The sequence below is a fragment of the Ostrinia nubilalis genome, chromosome 2 (genome assembly GCF_963855985.1).
Source record: "Ostrinia nubilalis chromosome 2, ilOstNubi1.1, whole genome shotgun sequence".
NCBI classification, from domain to species: domain Eukaryota; kingdom Metazoa; phylum Arthropoda; class Insecta; order Lepidoptera; family Crambidae; genus Ostrinia; species Ostrinia nubilalis.
The window spans coordinates 16,850,234-16,863,171 of record NC_087089.1 but is presented as its reverse complement, the minus strand read 5'-3'; the positions used below and the strand labels follow the sequence as shown (position 1 = coordinate 16,863,171).

General features: G+C 37.2%; 1 long non-coding RNA gene across 1 annotated transcript; it reads left to right on the top strand.

The window, feature by feature from the left end:
* Positions 1-10,398: 10,398 nt before the first annotated feature.
* LOC135085480 (uncharacterized) lies at positions 10,399-11,821 on the top strand. Its single transcript, XR_010260129.1, has 2 exons — positions 10,399-10,591; positions 11,186-11,821. It is a non-coding gene; the product is annotated as an uncharacterized LOC135085480 (long non-coding RNA).
* The last annotated feature ends 1,117 nt before the right edge of the window (positions 11,822-12,938 follow it).

Below are 12,938 nucleotides of genomic sequence, written 5' to 3'. Positions count from 1 at the left end.
TAACCATGGCAAGATGCGTGATTTTGATTTGATTTGACCCCGGATTTTGGTTATTTAAACAGGTTTTTATAAAACTTCGCCCGGCATTGGCCTAAGACTTAATTTTTTTATACCCGGACAGCAAATGAAACCCTATCCGGACGCTCACCGGACACCCTCTATACTAGAACAAGTCCGGGGAAACCCGTACGGATGGCAACCTTAAATACCCTTACCTACGAGTAATTTCAAGGCTGGGTTGCACCATCTTACTTTAACTTTAACAAACGTCAAAAATCTGCCAAACTCCATACAAAAACATAATTTTGTCACAGTTAGATGGTGCAACCACAACATCATTATACCGATTTGCTGTCGGCCGATTCTTCATACAAATTAGGATCGGGCCCAACTGTCGGCCAACTAAAAGTTGGTGATTTGCGCCTAAGCTTAGCGTTACTGGTAAATCTTCTAGGAATCAAAATTGGCTTAGGGAGCTATAAAAAACAACAGTCTGTGGAACATTAAAAAGTCTCTCTCTAAACTACCAAAATATGTGAAAATATTTCCAAGTCGATATTTATTTAAGCACCATTTGGATGCTTTAAGACGAAGCTGCTTCGCTTGGCTCAAAGTATTGCTTTAGGCAGCATCCCAGCAATTTCGGCTGAACATGACTGCGCGTTTGTACAGCGCTGATATTACTTCTAGAGATGTTTGTTCTACTCTCTAGTGTTGATGAGCTATCGACGGCTGAATAATCGTTATCGTATGCTATAAAAACCTCAACCACAGTTCAACGTACATTAATCTAAATATACATAATAATACAAAGGTGTGACTAACTGACTGACTTACAGTGATCTATCAACACAACGCACAGCATAAATCACTGGACGCATCGGACTGAAGTTTAGCATGCAGGTAATTAGATACATCTAATTAGTTATGATGTAGGCATCCGCTAAGAAAGGATTTTACGAAACTCCACCCCTAAGGGGGTAAAACGGGATCCACGCGTATGAAGTCACGGGCGGCCGCTAATTTGAGATATTTGTGCGTTTTTTTAATGGGCTTTTTTGTGAAAGGTTTATGCTACGATTTTATTGTTTAGGTTGGTGTCTCTTTGTCTGTCACTATGTAATGCGAGGTGTACACTAGCTATGACTTCCGCTAGCTATCACCACTTTGTAAATCTTGCAGAAGTTGGCTTGCCACAGTTATTTACGCAGTAGTAAACAGCTTGTGAAAGTCAACTTCTGCAAGTTTTATTGCTAGTCTAAATCCTGCTTTACGGTTTTCTGCACAATGGTGGCGGTAAATAGTTCGGTGACCTACAAATTAATTCAGGGCTGATTTTTCAATCATCAGATATATCTTTTAACTGAAGAATAACCTCGTAAACAACAGTATAACATCAGTAACAAAAATACTAATCACAAATGAATAGGCAAACCAAATGAATCTTTATTTTTAGCCGCAACGAAGAAACCCTTGAATAAAATGTCTTGATATCCACGATAAGTTTAAAAGGTACAACACTAAGCAAGCAACATCGCGCGAGTGTACCATTTGGTAGTGTTAGTAGGTAGTAGGTAAGTAACTAGAAATCCACTGAAATAATAAGCAAGCTAACTTTATTTCTATAATTGTATAACATATTATTTAGTTAGCCAGTTTCACTTGACTACAGAGGTTATTAGTGAGCCACACTTTTGCAAGTCATAAATTGATTGATGTGGTAATATTTGGTTTTTTGTGAAATGGACATGAAATGACTTGGCAGTTCTCGTAGTGTTGGGATTAATAGCATTAGGTAGGTATATTACTATTTTCTTTCACGGAGTACCTACGATTCCAGGACCAACTGACTTACGCCGTGTTAGGCAGGGTCTATTTGGCATTCCAGATATTAAGACATCTCGTACACTTTAATATTCTTTGCGTCATTGTTTTCAGTTTAATTTGGCTGCTGTGGCTAAAATTAAAATTAATTGGACTTCTAATGATATAATTCTATAATATAATTATTCTACTAATATAATTCTTACTTGTTAAGTAATTTTGGTCCTTGTACAGTAGATGGAAAAGTTAATCCGCTATCGGGTCGTGACGTCAGTCTCAGTATACACAAATACAGACATAGGTAGTCGGTATTGTAGCTGAAATATTGTGGGCAAGGTACTTTCACCCAAATATTTACCAATTTGTTTTTTCTGTAAACTCAAAAAGTTTTACCCTCCTTGATATCGTGTGCTAACCACAATCACGTGGCCAATTCCCTCGAGCGAACTTTCCACACAGGAAAAACCCTGCTCTTTACACCCGCAGTTCATTTTCATTTTGGCCGACCGTAAAAACTTCAATTGTTTTACGAATAACAACCAGGCCCCAAAGAGCGGGTCAGTAATAAAACAGATTACAGCGCATACTATTTATATTAGAGTACAAAGATTTGCGGCATTTTTGGCGCTATCTTTGTCTAAGGGTGGCAATTACGTGGCCCCGCTCAGCTTTAACTACGTCTCCGTTGGATGCCGAGGTGTAGAGCGAGAGGTGAGATGTAGCGGATTTGAGAGTCACCGAAGATAGTCATTTTGCTGTATCTTGCGTGCATTAATTACGCCCGTATTCACAAACGAAGCTTGCGTAAGTGAAGCAGCAAATCGAACGCACAGGTTGAATGGAGCTCTGTGATTGGTTCGTGTGTCACCCTGTGCGTCAACGCGCACTGTGAGACCTCATAGTAATATTTGTGTATACGGGCATTAGTTCCATCCATTGGCAAGTGACAGGACCTTACGCACTCGCCAGTGGCATCAATTGACCCCATGAGCGAACCAATTAGCTTTTCTATCTTTGCACACCGTTTGACGTTACTGCAGAAGCTCCTAGATTACTAGTGTGAAATGTAACTTATGGTGAAAACCATTACCGTATGTTTCAGTGTTTGATTTGTCAGTTTTAAACCCCAGTTTCAATACCTACATTGTCAATACGTAAAAAGTAGCTTATAAATAATGTGATCACTAGACGAACTTTATTAAATGCGCTGGTGTTGCTTATTTCTTATTCTTTGAGCTTGATTGGCCATGTTGCCGCGACCTATATTCCTTCTGAAGCTCACCGACAATCTTGTCTCATTTAACAGGATGCGCACCGTGATAAAACTTATCGATGATTTTAGACGACAAAGTGTATGGTAAAATCGATAAAATGGCGCGATAAAATCTTATCGCGGCTCGCATCCTAGGCCTAGAATGGTTGTTTACCGCACCTGCTTCTAACTTACACCAAGAACGCCTCGATCGTTATCTTTTCACTAAATTAGACGCAGTCAGAGAAGGGTTGAGTTTATCTCGCCTTTATGTGAACGAATGCGGGTTACATAGGCACATTGTTTATGCGGAAACATCGATATTTGGACCAAAATTTGGCTATTACTAAATTAAACGGGGTTATGAATTTGTCTTCTCTAAGGCAAATGGCTATTAAGTGAGAATAAATTTAGGCTGGAATGGAGGCCGCGTACCGGAAAACGCAGCGTGGGACGTCCACCTACAAGGTGGACCGACGACATCGTAAAGGTAGCGGGGAGGCGCTGGACGCAGGCCGCTACCAATCGATCAACGTGGAAAGCATTGGGGGAGGTCTATGTTCAGCAGTGGACGTCCTGTGGCTGAAATGATGATGATGATGATGAAAGTTGGGTTAAGTGCCTTTTGCCTGTGATGCGGATTTCGGCATGCGTGCGAATCTGGTCCGCATGAGACAGAAAGAGACTAAACGTGCAAAAAGTATCAAAACTAGCACAAAACTAACTTATTTACAGAAATACGGGTCTCTACGCTACAATTTTTATATGTTGCACACTAGCGGCCGCCCGCGACTTTGTACGCGTGGATCCCGTTTTACCCCCTTAGGGGTGGAGTTTCGTAAATTTCTTTCTTAGCGGATGCCTACGTCATAACGTCTACCTGCATGCCAAATTTCAGCCCGATCCGTCCAGTGGTATGGGCTGTGCGTTGATAGATCACTATGTCAGTCAGTCAGTCAGTTAGTCAGTCAGTCAGTCACCTTTGTTGCAAATTTTACGAGTAGGTACAACAATACAAAGAAAACCATTTCCAATCGATGTCTCATGAAGACTGAAACCATCCGCGTAACACTTTTTTGTCAGAATAAGCGAGGTCGCTTGTTTTAATGTGTATTTACCCCCTCCAGACTTACCTTCACATAATTAATTATGTACTGACTGACTTCGTTTAGATTTCACAGCTGTAATCGGCCACATGACAGCTGACACTCGCATTCCTGTGACGTCACTGATTATCATCGCATAGCCAAAATGATTTGATAATTAGGTTTGACAACGGATTTTAGAGCAAAATGTAACGCAGCAAGGTTGCGATTACATTTGAGGAAACGAAAATTAAGTGTATGTTTTATTTTTAACATTAAGAACAATACCAAATTGATGCAATAAAATATTATGACTATAACTTAATAAGTACCTACATAATGGTTTATTCATATAACGGCAGTTTTACTTAAAACATTATAGTGGTAAATGTAAAAGTTAGTGAGAGGAAGTTTGCTACATTTCACAAGTAAACTAATAAATAGATTTTGATGAAATTTAGTATTAAACATTTAATTTATAACGATTTTTTACTAACTTAACTTCAGACGGGTGAAGCTGCGAACAAAGGCTAGTAATTTTTATTTCTCCCCACACATTAGGAACTAGGAGTTACAAAAAGCAAAAAGAAACAGCTATATTTATACAGGGACATTCCGTGTAATCTGTATTTATTTTATTTAGCTACTAAACAGAAGTAATGTGGGGTGGGAACGGGGAAAGTGACGGGAATACTTTTACGGGAATACCTCTATTTACAAAAACCTAATGGGTATTAAAGGGAGTGCGGTTTCCCGCTTTATTCTCAATAAAGGAAATGGTATAAAAGTTTCCTTATTTATCAATAACTCGTGGTGTAACAGTCAATACGTCAAACCTTGCGAATTTCCTCACGGATGCGCGACACCCGCAAGTGTCCCTTTCATACAAGTACTCGTAATTTTATTGTAATGTGTGGACCACGACGCGGGACGTTCGATAAGTGCAAATTTTCAAGGCGAGAGTGAATAGGCACTTACAGGGCAGATATGTACTGTTAGGGTCCTAACGAATATTAGTAGAAATAAAATAGTGGACTGTATAAAAAATAGGTGCTGTAATTCTCGCCAGCCTAATCACAGAAAATTATCTAAGACTACGCGGTACTCGTGCGTCGACGGTGGTGTCCCAAAGGCGAGTGTGTGACCCGAGCGCAGCCGATGATGACGCTGTCGGCCCGAGGTGACGTTAGTCATTGTACGCCGCCCGCACGTCTCCTCCCGCGCGTTGTTGGGTTCCCAACATGTACCATCCTAGACTGCATCTCACTTAACACTAGGTGCGATTGCGGTCAAATACCTGCCTTGTTATGCATAAAAAAAAATACTGATATGAAAGGACACACAAAGTGTTGGGAACCCAACAACGCGCGGGAGGAGACGTGCGGGCGGCGTACGATGACTAACGTCACCTCGGGCCGACAGCGTCATCATCGGCTGCGCTCGGGTCACACACTCGCCTTTGGACACCACCGTCGTCGCACGAATACCGCGTACTCTAAGAATTAATTGTAAATTAGGCTGGCGAGAATACAGCACCTATTTTTATACAGTCCGCTATTTCATTTCTACTAATATTCGTTAGGACCCTAACACAAAGGATCACGCATGCGGGGCAATCCCGCCTCCGTGATGAAATCCGCACGATATTAAAACATCCTAAGAACGCGATTCTTAATTTAACTAGACCAAACACAGAATGTGATGTCTGAGTCACTTTAAACTTAAAACATGAGATTGACTCTAAGACCTACTCAGACGAGGGACTCCCCAGGAGCTACTTATTGTCCAATGTCCATGAATGTAGTAGAGAAAAAAATCATTTATTGTTAAAAATACAATAAAATTTCAGACATTTGCCACATCAGGTTTCCAGAAACGATACAAGTGGCTTCAAGGATTCAAGTGACAATAAATTCTAGATTACAAAACACAAGCATGTCAACCATTTCTATGCGCGCAAACAGAATGGTTTCACACAAAAATCGCCAAGAAAGTATATCGTCCAAACAAAACTCTCTAAAACGCGTTGTCAAAACACATTAAAAATTCAAGCTCCGCGAGACGTGCGGAAATTAAAAACCTTATTTACGAGTTTCCAGTTTAATTCAGTTAAAGCAAACGGAACCGGGATAAATGTTCTTGAATTATTTAACGTCATTTTTGTTGTTTTCGCATAAAATGAAGAAGTTGCGGAATAAATTGTTGAGAACGACCCATTTTTTGTCGAGTTTATGGTGTTAGAGTTGTTTGTAGTTCTGGTGTGTTATTGTGTGATTTGTTTTGCTGACATTCCTTCTCGTTAGGATCTATGAAGCAATTTGTTGTTCTTAATTTTCATTTCCTATTTCGCTTTTCCTAAACTTTGATTTTGCTATATCCTCCTATGAAGAGCATACTTTCCTTTTCACAGTTTGTAATAGTATACCAACCCAATAATTAAAGTTACTTAATGGAAATAGAAGAAACTATTTTTCCTTGAAAACCTGAGATGAAAATTGACACAACAAAGAAAACAGATAATAATTTTCTCCAGTGATCGTTTTCGCTGTAAATTGAAATTGATATTTAACTTTATTATAAAACATGGGCTTAACGTCTTATTTGACGAGCACAAAAGGCTAGTTCTGACAGCTCTATACAGGGTGTCTGGAATTCGACATGCCATAGAAAATTCCCATGTAAGTACATGAGGTCGTTTGCGAATTATTGGACCTTACTTTACCTAGCTAGACAGATGTAGTTTGGGCACTGACCTCTACACAAGCTAGACAAATGACACCTAATTTTGTGTGCGAATTTGAAGCGCCACTACGAGTGTCCCGAGAACTAATTTTGACGTACATTATATGGAGTAACCATAGGAGTAAGCAAGAAAGAAAATCACTTAGTTCCATGGACACTCGTACCTCTGCATACAGTAGGTACTTGGCCTACAGCGCCAAAATGGCGACAATCAAATAGGCACAAAAATATTAATACAGCATATAGAGGCCAGTAAGTTTAATACATGAGAATTTCCTATAGCGGGTCCAGTTCCAGTCATCCTGTATACTTAGTCAGCTCGTCAATTACCGTGATGAAGTGACGACATTAATGTCGTAACGCCTTCAAATCCCCTGACGTGAAACTGATTGAGGCTCTTACTATGATGACTCGCCCACTGTGCAATAGGGTACAAGGAGCAAGGCATTGGCAAAAACTTAGGACAGTGAATTTAGATCGTTATCCCTGTCTTTAAACTTAAGTGATACTAGCTGTGCCAGCGACTTTGTACGCGTGAAAATAGTTTGAATGATATTTCCCGTTTTTGTTCCTTTTTTTTACTGATCCGCCCTTATGGGTTATAGGTTGATGTTATTTAGCCTAAAGCCTTCTTCAATAAATGGATATTGGACACAATACAAAAAAAAAAAACAAATCAGACTAGTAGTAGTTCCTGAGAATAGCGCGTTCAAGCAAACAAACAAACAAACTCTTCAGCTTTATAATATCAGTATAAATGATCTGTATTCTACAAAATATTAACCTTAAGATCTACCTATATAGTTTATTGTAATAGTAAGTTTTATTTATAAAAGAATAAAACGAGCATAAAAGTCATAACTTGTAGGAGTTGGTGAATAATACTTAGCTAAAATTATGTCAGTGATGTTTCAATGTAATTCCCCTTTAACTTATCAATACAGACCATCATTAAGTCAGCTATAAGCAGTTGTATTAGGTACGATTTTGCAATAAACGCAAACTAGGGACTTTTTGTCTACAGAGGACACTACTTTTGTACGGGGTACTTTTTTAGTCCTCTGTTTGTCCTATTCGATAAAGTATTATAAGGATACTAGCTGTGCTCGCAACTTACTTGTGAAAATAGTTTGAATAATATTTCCCGATTTTACAACATTTGTCTTTACTGTTCCGCCCCTTTTATATTATGTTTAAAATATCTAAATTACTTAATTTAGAAAACCGTACAAGTAAAGATAGTTACAAATATTTGCATAAATAATTTAGGTTAGTCAACACGTCAATAACATTGGCCGAAAAAAATTGAAGAAAAAGCATTGATTTTTATAATGTTTTTAGGATTCAGAGTAGTTATTTTTACTATAATTATCAAATATGAATATTGATTGCAAATTGAAATAGTGTTGAGAATATTAGGACAGTCCACAAAAAAACTTAAGTAACTTGCTAAAGTTAGTTTATTTCACCATAATTAGTGGTAAAGCCTTCAATTACGTATGAAATAAGTACCGTAACCACAACAGTCACAACAATTATTTAACTTTTTGTTAAACAGTTACTTAACCTGTAGGTAACTGGCCTCATTAAGGAAGGAAACTATAAATGTTATCTTTCAAACGATTGCATTCCAATTAGTTTTAGGCTACTTATATAAAAACGCAGTTAAAATAAATTAGTGCGTTCTAAACGTTAGTTACAAAAGGCAGACAAAGGAATTAAAATGTTACTTGTAAAATGCATTTGTTTTACGATGATTGTGGGATTGTCAGCAGCTACTTTTGCTGATGATATTAAAAAATGTAAGTAAAAAGACTTTTAGTTTTTTTCTTTAATAAGGTTTTTCTAATAATTATTATGTCATGTAGAGCTTAGAGCGCAGAGTGTGTGTGCAGCTTGTTTTTTTTTAAATTACCTATAATGCCTCCACGTGTAGCTAGATTTACTGTCATCTGTAGTAAATTGCCTTCAAAGTAGAGTCATCATCATCATCATCATTTCAGCCATAGGACGTCCACTGTAGAGTACCTACTTATTAAGATTTGATCTCGTAGACTCCATATATCAGCAGCAGACAACGTGTCGTCGCAACACTACTAGTTTCTGTATTTTTAATACCATTCATAGTTAACAATTTTAAAACCAGTGCGTTTCGGCGATACTTACGTCATCAGCTACTGCTGCATAGAGTCAGCTACAAACGGTATCTTTTATGATTCATGTTAAAAAAAATTGCAATATTTTTCAGATTTCAAGGGCACTAACAATGAAATCCCGTGTCTGGTGTACGGTGGCCAATGCCTCGAAGACTGCCCGAGTGGCAGCAGGGAAGTCAGCGGCCGATGTCCGATGCAGGAAGATTTGGGCATAAAATGTTGTATTGGTGGAGAGTCAAAATGTTGTGCTGTTGGAACTGATTCTTAATTGCTTTTTTAAATAAATTTCATATTAAATATATTGGCTTCTGATTTCTCGAAGTAATGTGTAAAGAATAATATAAATATCTTTCACCTTCTTTGCATTAACCTTATCCTATCCCATCAACCCCTAAGACCATGACAACAATTGATTTCTATTGTGTCTAGATTCGCGGGTACTTGAAGGGTTAATAAATAAATATTATATTTTGTTGTTATTTGAAATTAGAACCGTCTTTTTCTTCATCTCTAAAATACCTCAAGGTACACTTTATATTATGGTAGGTATAGGTAATGGTTGTTGTATTACTTTGACAAAATTTAATGTTACTAACATGTAGGTATTTAAATTACTTCGTTTTAAGAAAGAGACAAAGATTGATAGGAACGCACGCACAATAGGTACTAAGGATTAGGCTGAATATAAAACTTAAATATAAGAACTGCCAAGACATACAAACATACATTGAATGTAAAGGACAGTTAAGTAAGAATGTTTTTTATCGAGACTGACAAATTATTTACCTTTTATAAAAGGTTAAAAGATAAACAGTTCATTCAGGTTATCGTTTTGCGACAGTTAACAAGTACCTAATTGATACTCGTATTAAGGTTTGACTACACTTGTTCGGTTAGTTGCATTTAAAAAAAAACACTTCTTTTCATAATAACGTCAAATTTTTAACAGAACTGTTTTTATTTCTCTTTCTTGAAATGTTCCAAAACTTGAGGTCTGGATGTTTGTTACTCTTTCACGCAAAAATCACTGAATGGATTTTGTTGAAACTTTACAGTAGGTACCTACCTATTATTGTTTATAACCCAGATTAAAATATAAGCTATAATTTATAACAAAATTTCAATAAATAAATAAGACGTGGGTAAAAATGCTCGTTAGGTAGGTAAAAAGTAGGTACTCACCTACATAACTAACATTCTTTTATTTTTAACTACCTATTCAATTTATTTTAAAGGCGAATTTACCTTAACATCGATCGGTTATAAACAAGACACCTTGTATTATAAGGTTTATCAAGAAGGTAAACAAGACAGGTCATTCTTTGGTTTAGATAGCGGTCCAGGGATTCCCCTTACAATATTATAAATGTGTCCAGCCTTTAAATAGATAATACTGTATACAAAGTCATCAGTTGGTGAAGTGCCAGTGAGAGTATATTACCTACAATAAATAATAATAAAAATCGTAAATATGTTCGCAAAATTTTTTGCTATATTTCTAGTGCTCATCGTTGCTGTTACTGTCGAAGCTTGTAAGTATTTATTTCTTCCCTTTGTTTATAAACATTTTTTTAAAGGAATGTTGGATGTTTTTAATTATAAATTTGAAACCTAATTTCAAATTTGTAAATTAAAAACATCCAAGATCCAGTGCATGGTAGCAGTCCCGTCAATAAATTTATCACTTTGACTGATTTTTGCAGTCTAAACTGGTTTTGACCGATTATGAGTTTTGACTGTAACATATCCACCTCAACTATTCTTTAAAGGCCTATTCAAACCTGAGCGATATTCGCTGCCGCTGTGGGTAGAGGTACATACCGCGCGGGTTTCGCTCAGGTATTTAGTATCAAGTACCGCGGCAATACCGCTTAGGTCTGAACAGTATTATTACCGATTACCCACTGGGTTTTCTCTGCCGCAGACGGTAGCGAATACCGCTTAGGTCTGAATAGGCCTTTTTACTCCACCATTTAATTCCACCATAGTGTAAGCTACAGTAAAATTAAATGCAGTTCTTTTTCTTAACGTTCGTTATCTTATTCTTCACAAGTTCTTTTGGTAGATAATGTTGTAAAGTAGAAAGAGTAAAAAGATCAACAATTCAAATTAATGCATATTTTCAGACAAGATGCACTGCCAAGCACAGGGCTATTGTGTGACAGATAAAAGTGCATGCCCAGGCTTCATCATGGATGACACCACTGGATGCTATGGAAAACTGTGCTGCATCGAAGATTTGTAAATTATCACTTACCTACAGTCAGCGTCAAAGAGTTCGTGACATCTAAGGCCCAGAACAGACGGTGAAACGTAACTGCAACGAAACTGCAACTGCTAGTTACTTTTGAGTTGCATCAAGTTTCTGCCATAGCGTCCGTTGAGAGACCACACATGACGCGACCAGTTTGAAACTTTCAGTTTCAGTTTCATTCATCAGAATCATCATAAAGTTGCAGTTTCGTTGCTGTTGCGTTTCACAGTCTGTTCTGGGCCTAAAGTGGCCAAAAAGACGTGTTGCGAATTTTTTGGCTATCTTGGGTGTCACGAACTACATATTTGACGCTGGTCGCTGACTGTACTTCAAATTAATGTAATGTAAGCGATATCTTTCGAATAAAGTCCTTAGAGACAACAACATAATATAATATTGTATAACCAAAATAAATCATTTTTCTGATATCTACCTACACTACATACCTGTAGTTGTAGAGATGAATACCTACTTACTGAATTCTATATAAACGAAATTAAATTAAAAACATTTGTTTCATTTCTAATAATACTCCTACTCTTTTATACAAAGTTATGCAATATAGCTAAGAGGCACTTATTAATGAAACTCAATTCTACGAAGCATGTATCATCAAGGCAACAATTGACGCGCAACTCGTGACGCTAAAGTTAACAGGTTAAATTCTTACTAATATTATAAATGAAAAAGTAACTCTGTCAGTCTGTCTATCTGTTACTGTCTCACACTTAAACCACAGAACCAATTTAGATTAACGTGACGTGACTAAGATTAGAGAGCGTGTGACGTCCACCCACAAAACGGACCGACGACATCATAAAGGTAGTAAGATGCTAGACGCAGGCCGCTACCAACCGGTCAACATTGAAATCATTGGGGGAGACTTTTGTTCAGCAGTGGACATCCTATGGCTGAAAATTAAATGATGATGATGATGAATTTAGATTAATTTTTTCTACTTAATTATACTCCGTGATTGTTTTGAACCAGGTTTTATGCCGGAGCACGTGCGTAATAAATAAAAGTAAATAAATATCCTTGGACATTTTACACTGCGCCTTTAAAAAGTTTGTACTATGGGTACTAGACAACGAATTAAACATCTTAAAATATTTTTTTGTAAGTAATAATTCTGTGACAGCGACGCCGCGTGCAAAAGCTAGTTTAAATTAAAACATAAAAAACGAGTGAGTAATCTCAAATCGATTCATAAAGGAAATACTTACGATACTTGCAACATAATTGCATAATTATTTGAGACTCTTGGCTTACTTGTGTATAAAAGGGACATGTTTTGTGAATATTCAAGTGTTGCAAACTGCAAGTGAAAGTTGAAGCATACGAAATGACGTCATCGAAGATATTTGGGTTGATTCTGATATTTGCTCTGGCATTTGGTAAGTACAAATTCTTTCACGTCACAACAAATTTTTAGCTAATACACGATTGTGAACCTTAGTAAGTAGAACCTTGTAGTCGTTGTCGTTAGTTTTTTATGTCATAAAACTGACACCAATTTTTGTTTGCTTAGTCCCCCAGTTATCAAACTAAGAGTTCCAAACGATCTTGAATAAGCTATGAGCAATACCTTATTTTATTCCAGCTATAATGGAGGCAGCTGATCC